The 11476-nt window shown below is 42.2% G+C and overlaps 1 pseudogene; it reads right to left on the reverse strand.

The window, feature by feature from the left end:
- Positions 1-9680: 9680 nt before the first annotated feature.
- On the reverse strand, positions 9681-10971 carry LOC107535823 (tubulin beta chain pseudogene; annotated as a pseudogene).
- Positions 10972-11476: the final 505 nt, after the last annotated feature.

Here is an 11476-nt window from a genome sequence, read left to right on the forward strand (position 1 = left end):
TAATTTCTCTCCAAAGAGCACAGTGTGGAAAAGGGAAAGAAAGGAATAACTTTACAGTGGAGAAACCTGACAAACACACCTCTGCCAGGTGATCAAGGTCAACATCAATGGTGACAAATTATGTTGATAGCATGGACCCTTGATATGATGAGAATGGAACTCTGATGGGCTGAATCATGCCCTCCCCCCCCAATTTATATGTTGAGTCCTAACTCCCATTGCCTCAGAGTGTGACTGTATTTGAAGATAGAATGTTTAAAGAGGTAATTGGGGTTAAATGAGGTCACTGGGCTGGGCCCTAATCCAGTATGACTGGTGTCCTGATAGAAGAGGAGAGTAGGACACAGGCAGGCACAGGGAAAACCATGTGAGGACACAGAGAAAAGACGGCCGGCCATCTGCAAACCAAGGAGAGAGGCCTTAGGAGAAGCCAGCCCTGCTGACGCCTTGATCTTGGACTTCCAGCCTCCAGATTGTGAGAGAATAGACTTTTGTTGTTTAAGCTGGTGGTCTGTGGCGTTCGTTATGGCAGCCCCAAGCAGACTAATACAGGCGCTTTACCTCAGGTCTTCCTCTCAAAAACCCATAACCCCATTCCAATCATGAGAAAAACATCCGACAAATCCCAATAAAGGGACATTCTACAAAATACCTGACCAGTCCTCCTCAAAACTGCTAAGGTTGTCAAAAGTCAAGGTAAAAAAAAATAATGAAGTCTGAGAAACTCTCACAGCCAAGCGGAACCTAAGGAGACATGACAACTAGTAGAAATGTATCCTGGTTGGGATCCTGGAACAGAAAGGGGGCCTCAGGTAAAAACTAAGGATATTGGAACAAAGTATGGACTTCAGTTCATAGTGACAAATGTACCACACTCTTGTCAGATGTAAATGACAGGGGAAACTGGGTAAGAGGGATATGGAGAGTGTATTCTCTTCACATTTTTTTTGTAAATCTGAAACTATAGTAAAATTAAAAGTTTATTTTTTAAAATGAACAAAAGGTTTGAATGGACGTTTCAACAAAGATATACAAATGGCCAATAAGCACAGGAAAGGATGCTCAACATTATCATTCATTAGGAAAATATAAATTAAAACTACAATTAGATGCCACTTCATACCAGTTAGAATGGCTATAATCAAAAAGAAATAAGTGCTGGCAAGGATGTGGAGAAATTAGAATCCTTTTCCTGAGGAAACTGAAAATGGAACAGCTACTTTGGGGGGAAAATTGGCAGTTTCTTAAAATGTTAAGCATAAGCTTACCATAAATCTCAAGTAATTTCACTTCAATATACCTACCAAAGAGATGTGAAAGTGAATATTCATAGACATGATATTCATAATAGCCAAAAAGTGGAAATAACCCTAATGTGTCATCAACTAATAACAGATAAATAAAATGTGGTATATTTATACAGTGGAATATTACTCAGCAATAAAAAGGAATGAAGTCCTGATACATGTTCCCATATGGATGAACCTTGAAAACATGCTCAGTGAAAGTGGCCAGATGCAGAAGAGTACATATTATTAATTTCCAGTGATAAGAAATGTCCATAAAAGGCAAATCAGTAGAGACAGAAAGATCAATGGCTGCGTAGAGAATGAAGATCGACTTCAACTAGGCACGGGCAAAATTGCGGGGATAGGAAATGTTCAAAAGTTGGATTGTGGTGATTGCACAACTACAAACTCACTAAAAATCATTGAGTTATACATTTATAGTTGGTGAAATTCATGGTATGTAATTTCACTTGAGCACACTAAAAAAAATAGCAAGATGGTGAGGCATAGATGAAATGAGATTGGCAAAATGTCAATAACTGTGTAAGTCGGGGGACGAGCAGAGCGGATTCATTATACTATTCCTTTTACTTTTGTTTATATTTGAAATTTCATAATACAAAGTTTAAAAACTTAATGAATTGCCCCCTGAACACACAGGTTTTCATGAAATCCCTGAGCACACAGTGTTGGTGTTATTTACATGCCTTCCTTTCTCCCCAATAGATGGTGAGTTTTCTGGGGGTAGGGATAGTTTCTTCTTGTTACTATATTATGTTTCCAGGGTCTGACTCAGAGACTGGCAAATAAATGTTAGTTGACAAAATCTTTCAAAGAAAATGGGGAGGGAGAAAAAGAAATCATTGGTAACAATGGTAAGGACCATTTTGCAAAAGCTAACTCAGGTTTCTCAAACGAAAATACTTTAAGTACTCAGAAGTACAAGATGACACCTTACTTCAAAATGCGCTTGGCTGTTGGGCTTTCTGTGCCATTCTGTGCAGCAGGGAGGGCCAACAGTAGCAACCCATCAGGGATGGGTTCCTCGTTCTAGAATTGTTATAAAGTATTTAAAGCACTCTACATGAAATACCTCTGAACACCGCTGGGATTTTATAGTGACTCAGGGTCCTCATCGTGACTTTCCTCACCCATCACATGAGCGTAGAAAATATGTTCTTTGACCTTATTCTGATAAATTTCCTGTTCTTAAAATATGTGATTTTCTTTCCAATCGACTGTCCTCTGAGACACACATTGAGCAAGAAAACTTTGAAGAATCTTCCAGATTTGCTCACGAAGAAATGCAGCTCCCCTGGAGAACAGGCCTACCTAGTGAGAGAAGGCAGGAAGAAAGGTTACACACTCGCAAGTGCTAGGTCTTGAGAAGTTATTGCACTAACACCCCCACCGCCCTGTGAAAGAGGCCACGCAAGGGGCGATGCTCCGCTACTCTCAGCGGCAGGCCCCCAGGTCCCTCAGCGCCCCCAGCCCCGGGTTCCGGGGAGCGCAGCGGGTCCAGCTCTCGGGCGCCACCTAGCGTCGGCTGCGCGGGGAGTCGGCCCCTCCCCGCGGGGCTCAGCCCCACAGTCTGCAGGCAGGAGCCCAGGTGGCCCGGTCCCCGGATAAAGTAAAGCAGAGAAACACGTGGGGTTCGCCGCCAGCCCCCTGCGCGGAGTCCCGTGGGCACCGAGGCGCGCTCCCTCTGGGGTTTCCCCTGGGGCGGGAAGGGCTGGACTGGGAGCGGGGACAGGGTCCTAGTCCCGCCTGGATCTTCCCGCGAGCGTTTTTCCCTTGTGTAACAACAGGTGAGAACAGCCCTGAGCACGTGAGGGGGGAGAGGGGGACGGACACTTCGGCTCTGAAAGTCCGAGCCCAAGTGCGAGTGTACCTGCAGCCCCTAATGCGTCCGTGGAAACCGCCCGGATGCTCCTGCAGCCCCTTAACCTTGGTGGGTGATTAGAATCACAGGGCAACTTCTTACAAATATCTGGGCCGCACCCCAGGCCAGTTGAACCGGGGATGGCGGGGGTGGGGGGGTGGGGATTAGTATTTTGCACTTTTGCCGGATGGTTCTATAAATAGTACAGTGCGGCAGCAGAGCTTTGAACCAAACTGTGGTTCTACGTGGCTACAGAGGCCCCATGCCCAGGGTTGCTGGCCCTGCCCCAGACCCAGGAATCAGAATCTCCAGGTAAGATATTCAGGAATCTCTACATTTAAAGAATTCCTTGGGAGGTTTTTAACGAGGTCATTGGGAACAGAGGTTCTAGGTTTCCAAACCTGGCTAATCATTGGATTTCGGGTCCCCTCCTCTACAGACTCAAATTGAGAATTCCTAAATGCTGCTCTTCTCCTTCCCCTACCCCATGGAATTCTACTGGGTTTTTGGAACCACCCTGAGTTCAAATCTCACTTCTATCATCCATTAGCTGTGTAATTATGAACAAGCTTCTTAACCTCTCTGTAACTCACTGTTCTCATCTGTAAAATGGGGTGGTTGTGAGAATTCAGTAAATTAATATACACCAAGTGCTTAGAATAGTGTCTGCTATAGTGAGGACAATGTAATAGCCCTTATTATTATTATCAGTTGTTCTTAGACCTGGGTTGCAGATGAGAAAAACCTTTCTTTGTTTTCAGTTAGTTTTCAAATACCAGTGCCAGGACCTCTCTCTAGAACAATTCAGTTAGAATCCACAGTGGTTCCAAGGCCCACTGATACTGTATTGAAATTTGCTTGGCTAATTCGGTTGTGTATCTTGGAGCTTCTTTATATGCAGATATAGAGGTCTACTATATTTGGTAGCAGATAATACAGGTCTGCTATCATTGCTTTAAACTTTCTATTTTGAGATAATTAACCCATCATTTCAACAGCAGTTATTCCCTGGCACAGACAGGGCCTGATCTAGTTAATCCCACGTTAATAGTGTCCATTCACGTGCCCTTCCAAATAACCCTATGAGACAAGACTATATCCCCTTTCAGTGTAGTCAAGTTCAGAGATAAGTGCCACATCCAAGGTCCTGCAGCTATAAAATGGCAAAACAGACAACTGATCTGATCTTTCTATCGATTGTTCTGAGCTGCCTCTCTACTTACTAGTCAAGGAGACAGGCCCTGTTCCTAGACATTCCTACTCAAGATGGATCGAATCTGGATTCAGCCTGTTATGGGCCAAATTGTGTGCCCCCCTTCCCGTCCCAAATTCATATGTTGAAGTCCTAACCCCCAGGACCTCAGAAGGTGGCTGCATTTAGAGATACGGTCTTTAAATAACTGATTAATTTAAAGTGAGGCCGTTAGGGTGGGCCCTAATCCAACCTGACTTCAGTCCTCAGAAGAGGGAGGTTGGAGCAGAAGAAAGACCGTGTGAGGACACGGCAAGAGTGAGCCAAGGGAAGAGGCCTTGGGGAAAATCAAACCTACTGGCTCCTTCACCTTGAACTTCCAGCCTCCAGAACTGTGAGAAGATAAATTTCTGTTGTTTTAAGGAACTCAGTCTGCAGTAATTTGTTTTGGCAGCCCTACCAAACAAATACATTCCCTACCCCACCCCCACTCCTGGAGTTTGAGGGCGAAAAGGAGCCCAGGAGCCCACTGTGCACAGATTTTCTTCCCATCCTGTTGGCTGCCCTTTTGTGCAAACTCTCACCACAGCGCCTGGCCCATAATCAGCACAGAGCAGTTCTTAAGACACACACAGCACCTGGACACACAGGTGGCCTCCCTCTCAAATCTGAGCTGCATCCCCTTTCTTCAGATGAGGAGACTGGGGTTTAAAAAGGATTTGTAACTTGTCCTAGGTCACTCAGCTTTTAAACAGTGGAGCCAGGACAAAAGATTCAACCCCAGGAGTTTGTTTGCAGATCTCATGCTCTTTTAAATTTGTTTTAAGTTTGCTGAGGTATAACTGATATATATTAAAATGCATAGATTTTTAAGTCTACACTATGATGAGTTTTGACAAATATGTGCCCCCACAGAACCACCATTACAATCAGGGCATAGAACATCATCTCTCCAGAAAGTTCCCTCATCTCCTTTATAGTTAATTCCCCAACCCCTATCCCTCCTTCAAGCAACTGCTGATCTGATTTCTGTTGCCTGTTCTAGAACTTTGTATAACTGGAATCATTCATTGCATACCCTTTTGGGTCTGGCTTCTTTTGCTCAACATAATGTCTGTGAGATCCAATGATATTTTTTGTGTACCAGCTGTTCTTTCCTTTTTATTGCTGAGTAGAATTCTGTTGTATGGATACATCAGTTTGTTCATCCATTCTTCAGCTGATGGGCTTTGGGGCTGTTTCTACTTTTTAGCTATTATGAATAATGCTGTTGTGAACATTTGTGTACAAATCTCTTTGTAGGCATATTTTCATTTCTCTTGGGTAAATACCTGGTAGTGGAATTGCTGGTCATGGATAGGTGTGTTTAATATTATAAGAAACTACCCACTGTTGAAGTGGTTTTTATGTTTTCTGGAAACTATTCCTCTGTCAGATATATGTGTTGGAAATATTTTCTCCTAGTTTATGGTTTGCTTTTTCATTTTCATTTTCTTAATGGTGTTTTCAGAAGAGCAGGAGATTTAAATTTTAAGTCTATTTTATCATTTTTTTTCTTTTATGGTGAGTGCTTTTTTGTGTCCTAAGAAATCTTTAGTAACCTCAAGGTCATGAAGATTTTCTCCTACAAGTTGTATAGCTTTAGCTTTTCTGTTTATGTCTATAATCCATTTTGAATTAATTTTTATGTAAACTTTATTTTTTCCATCCTGATATCCAGGTGACCCAGCACTATTTGTTGAAAAGACAAATGAATTGCTCCATTGAATTGCCTTGGTACGTTTGTCAGAAATCAATGTTAGTAACATTACACCAATGTCAGTTTCATGGTTTTTGTATGTTATATAAGCTGTTACCATTGGGGGAAATGGTAAAAGGTATACAGGACCTCTCTGTATAAGCTTAGCAATTCACATTATTTATTTTGCATGCCTATTGTAGTGGCCAGGACTTCCAGTGCAGTGTTGACTAGGAGTAAAGTGAATATCCTCACCCTGATCCGAATTGTGGGAAGAAAAGATTCAGTGTTTCACCGTTAAATCTGATGACCATTGTGGATTTATCATTCTGGGGAAGTTCCCTTCTATTCCTAGTTTGCTGAGAGTTTTCCTCGTGAATGGATGTTGAATTTTGTCAAATGCTTTCTCTGCATCTGCAGTATTGAGATGATTGTATTATTTTTCTCTTTAATTCTGTTGTGATGGATTAATTACATTAATCGCCTTTCACATGTTGAACTTGCCTTATATTCCTGGGATAAACCCCTCGTGGTCATGATTCTTTGAATATATTTCTAGATTTTTTCGCTATCATTCTCTTGAGGGTTTTTGTATTAGTGTTCATGAGGGATATTAGTCTGTAGATGTCTTTTTTATAATGTCTTTATTACAGAGCCCTGCTTCCTCCTTAAATAAAATGTGAGGCTTAGGGAAGTCTTCCCCACAGAGATTATTTCCAAATCCAAAATTCTCCCCAGGTAGGGCCCTGCTCCCAGATATGCCCTTTGTAATAACCAGCCAGCATTGATGAGATGAGATAAGCTGACTAGGAGTTCCATCTGAGCCTCTCAGTACGTATATTTGATGCGTAAGGCTGGGACTAAGGTCTGAGCTCCTGCTATACAGGTTCAGGAACTCAGTTTTATCACATCACCCAAAGGTGATAATTTCCCAGGGAATTGCATCATACTGTATAAGCTTGTAGAGACTAAAGTAGATCAGTGTCATTTTATTAATATATAACCGAAGTATACCTCTCCTGAAATCTGAATATCCATGCCTTTTATTCAAGGAATCCACTCGCTGTGTTGATCTAAGTACTCAAGAAACCAAATGAGTCATGCGAAGGCTTCTTAGCGTGCCCAGAGGCAGGGCACAGGCACCTGGGTAATTCTGTTCGTTTTGTCCAGGCCGAGGCGGAACAAGGAGTCATCCCTGTTCCTGGCTGGTGATCCTCCAGTCACAGTGTCCCCCTGCCATTAGTGCTGAATAAACAATAGCGAATTCTTAGCCTCTGGCAGGCTTTCTCCTAAACTCAGCCCAGGCCACTACCTTCCCTTATGGCCTTTGTCACATTACAGTCCATTAAACAGCTGCTTATTTTTACATTCTCTTACGCTTTGTCTCTCTGATGAAGACTTCAGACACCCTGATTCTAAGTGTGGGAAAGCAAATATTCTGTACCTTTCAAAAACCATTGTGAAATATGACACCCATACAGAAGAGTGCACAAAACAAAAAAGCACTACCAATGGTTAATCATGAAGCAAGTATCTGCACAGCCACTACCCAAGTCCAAGCAGCAGAACACTGCTAGCACTGCAGAGTGCACTGTGGGCCCTTTCCTGTCGCAAGGCTCCACTCCCACCCCACTTTTTAATCACTTCCTTGTGTTTACTTATAATTTCTCACCAAAACGTGCATTTCTAAATCCTTTGCTGTGTGCGCGTGTGCACGTGTCTGGCTTCTTCTCAAGAGTCACTCATGTACTGTTGCACGTTGTTAACTTATTTTCATTCCAGCCTCTGGATATGCCACAATTTATTTATCCATTCTATTGTTGGTAGACATTCAAATCATTTCTATTTTTTGTATTCAGTTTATCAAGTTCTATTTTTTATTTTTTTTTTATTTTTAAAAATATATCTTTATTGATTTCAGAGAGAGGAAGGGAGAGGGAGAGAGAGAGATAGAAACATCAATGATGAGAGAGTCATTGATTGGCTGCAGCCCACAACCCCGGCATGTGCCCTGACCGGGAATCGAACCCTGATCGCCTGGATCCTAGGTCGACGCTCAACCGCTGAACCACGGCCGGCTGGACAAGTTCTATTTTTTAAAAACCTTTGAGATTTTGGTTAGGATTGTGTTGATCTGTAGGTCAAGTTGGTATTTTTTTTAATTGATGTACTTACATTATTAAGCCTTCTTATCCATGGATATATCTCTCTCCATTTATTTAGGTCTTTTTACAATTTCTTGCAGTAATGTTTTTTGTTTTCTATGTAGAGGTCTTTGCATATCTTTTTCTAATTTTATTTCCGCCCGGCCGGGTGTGGCTCAGTGGTTGAGCGTTGACCTAGGATCCAGGCAATCAGGGTTCGATTCCCGGTCAGGGCACATGCCCGGGTTGGGGGCTCAATCAATGACTCTCTCATCATTGATGTTTCTATCTCTCTCTCTCCCTTTCCTCTCTCTGAAATCAATAAAGATATATTAAATATATATATATATATATATATATATATATATATATATATATATATATATGCCCCAATACTTTGAAGTTTTTTGGAACTGGTATTTTGGCCTAGCATATAGTCAAATTAAAAATGGATTGTATCTTCAAGCCCTGGGCAGGGAGCTTAGTTGGTTAGAGCATTATCCCTATATGCCAAGGTTGCAAATTTGATCCCCAGTCAGGGCACAACCAATGAATGCATGAATGGGTGGAACAATAAATTGATGTTTCTCTTTCTCTCTCCCCCCCACCTCTCTCTCTCTAAAAGTCAACAAATAAAAAAAAATTTTTTTAATAAAATGGATTGCATCTTCTTGAAAATAATGTACTCTGCAGTTGTAGGGTGCACTAGTCTACATATGTCCATAAATTTGTTCATTATAGTGCTTCAACTCTTATACAGCGTTATTGATGTCTGTCTACTTCTTCCACTAATTACTGAAAGAAAGTGCATCATAATATCCCACTATGAATATGAACTTGTCTATTTCTTCATATAATTCTGTCTACATATGCTCTATATATCATGTTATTATGTTCATATAAATTTAGAATTATCTTTTATTATTGACAATGACCCTCTTTATTCTAGTGAAGCTTTTTATTTTAAAGTATGTTTGTTTGATATTAATATTGCTACACCAGTTGTCCTAATAGTATTATAATGGTATATAATTTTTCATAATTTTCCTTTTGGTCTTTATTTACCCCTATGTTTTAGATGTGTCTCTTGTTCTTAGTGTGTATCAGATTTTGTTACTATTCAGTGTGATAATCTTTGTCTTGTAGCTGGAGCGGTTGACCCTCTTACCTTTAATGTAATTATTGATCTGTCTTGCTGTGATGGGCTTTCTATTCATCTCCCTTGCTCTTTGTTTCTTTATTTTTTGCCTTGGTTTAGTTTGGTTGAGTTTCTTTTTTTTTCCCCAACAAACTGAATATTTATTGAGTGCCAGGCACTGTTTTGAACACCACTAAAAGAAAAAAAGGCAGAAGATGCAAATTCTGAGGGAGAAAAAAGGGGAAGTTGAGGAAGAAAGCTGAGGGAACTGAGAAGCCTGAGTGACAGGGCGTGGCCTTAGACCTCCTCTTCTGCGGTGGCATCCTGGCGCTGTTGGCCCTTTGAGACGAGGTCATTCATATTGCTCTTAGCCTCAGTGAACTCCATCTCATCCGGGCCCTCACCCATGTACCAGTGGAGGAAGGCCTTCTGGCAGAACATGCAGTGCGCTGCTCTGAGATGTGCTTGAACAGCTCCTGGATGACTGTGCTGTTGCCAGTGAAGGTGACTGCCATCTTCAGGTCATGGGGCGGGATGTCTCAGACAGCTGTCTTGAAATTGTTGGGGATCTATTCCACAAAGTGGCTGCTATTCTTGTTTCGCACATTGAGCATCTGCTCATCCACCTCCTTCCTGGACATCTGCCTACAGAAGACAGCAGCCACAGTGAGGCACCGGCCATGGCAGGGGTCACAGGCAGCCATCATGTTATTGGCATTAAATACCTGCTGGGTGAGTCTGGGTATAGTGAGGGCCCAATACTGCTGGCTCCCACAGCTGGTTAGAGGGGCAAAGCCAGGCATGAAGAAGTGGAGGCCTTGGGAGGGCACCATTTTGACTGCTAGTTTGCAGAGGTCAGTACTGAGCTGACTAGGGAAGTGGAGGCAGGTGATGACACCACTCATGGTGGCTGAGTCAAGGTGGTTCAGGTCGCCATAGGTTGGCATGGTCAGCTTGAGGGTGTGGAAGCAGATGTCCTAAAGGGCGTCATTATCAATGCATTAGGTCTCAACAGTATTCTCTACCAACTGATGGACAGAGAGGGTGATGTTGTAGGGCTCAACCAGTGTCAGACATTTTGGGTGAAGGTACCACACTCAAGATGTTCGTGATGTGGCCAGGATACTCTTCACAGATCTTGCTGATGAGCAGGGTGCCCATTCCAGAGCCTATGCCCCAGCCCAGCGAGTGGATCAGCTGGAAGCCTGTAGGCAGTCACAGCTCTTAGCCTCCTTCTGCACCATATCCAGGACTGAGTCAACCAGCTTGGCCCACTTTATATAGTGGCCCTTGGCCCAGTTGTTGCCTGCCCTAGACTGACCAAAAACAAAGTTGTTTGGTTTAAAGATCTGGCCAAAAGGACCTGAGCAAACAGAGTCCATAGTCCCAGGTTCTAGATCCACCAAGATAGCACAAGGAACATATTTTCAACCTGTGGCTTCATAGTAATACATGGAGATGCAATCCAGCTGCAGGTCGCTGTCTGTGTGGTAGGTGCCAGTGGGGTCAATGCCATGGTCATCTCCCAGAACTTGGAACGAATCTGGTTGCCATACTGGCCAGCCTGGATGTGCACAATTTCCCTCATGCTTCAAATTAAAATGTGTTGCTTGCCTCAATGTGTGTGCGGGGCAGGAAATATGTAATTTTTTTCTTTGCTGCTGCTCACAGGCTTGTAGAATGAGACATGCCCCGGAGGCTGGAGCAGCTAGGTCCAAACACACAGGAAGCTTCAAGGTTGAGTATTTTATATTTTATTTTGTTCCTCTGTTAGTTTGATAGTTATTTGGGGTTTTTTTTTAGTTTTTTTTTTAGTGACTGTGTTCTAAAATTACAATATGCAACCTTGACTTATCACCATCAAATAGAAATTAATCTTCTCCTAGAAAAATCAAGGAATTTAGAATATTTACATTTCTCCCATATTAGGTGCTTTTATTGTTTTGAATTTTCTTTCTCTATATATCATAAGCCCCAAAAGATATTATTTGGATTTATCCTTGCATTTAACATTTCATTTCTTCTTCTATCCCCAACCTCCTCTCTTGAACAATTTTTCTTCTACTTGAAGAACATCCTAAAATATCCTTTAA

This window comes from Miniopterus natalensis, chromosome 3 (genome assembly GCF_054644295.1).
Source record: "Miniopterus natalensis isolate mMinNat1 chromosome 3, mMinNat1.hap1, whole genome shotgun sequence".
In the NCBI taxonomy this organism is placed as follows: Eukaryota; Metazoa; Chordata; class Mammalia; order Chiroptera; family Miniopteridae; genus Miniopterus; species Miniopterus natalensis.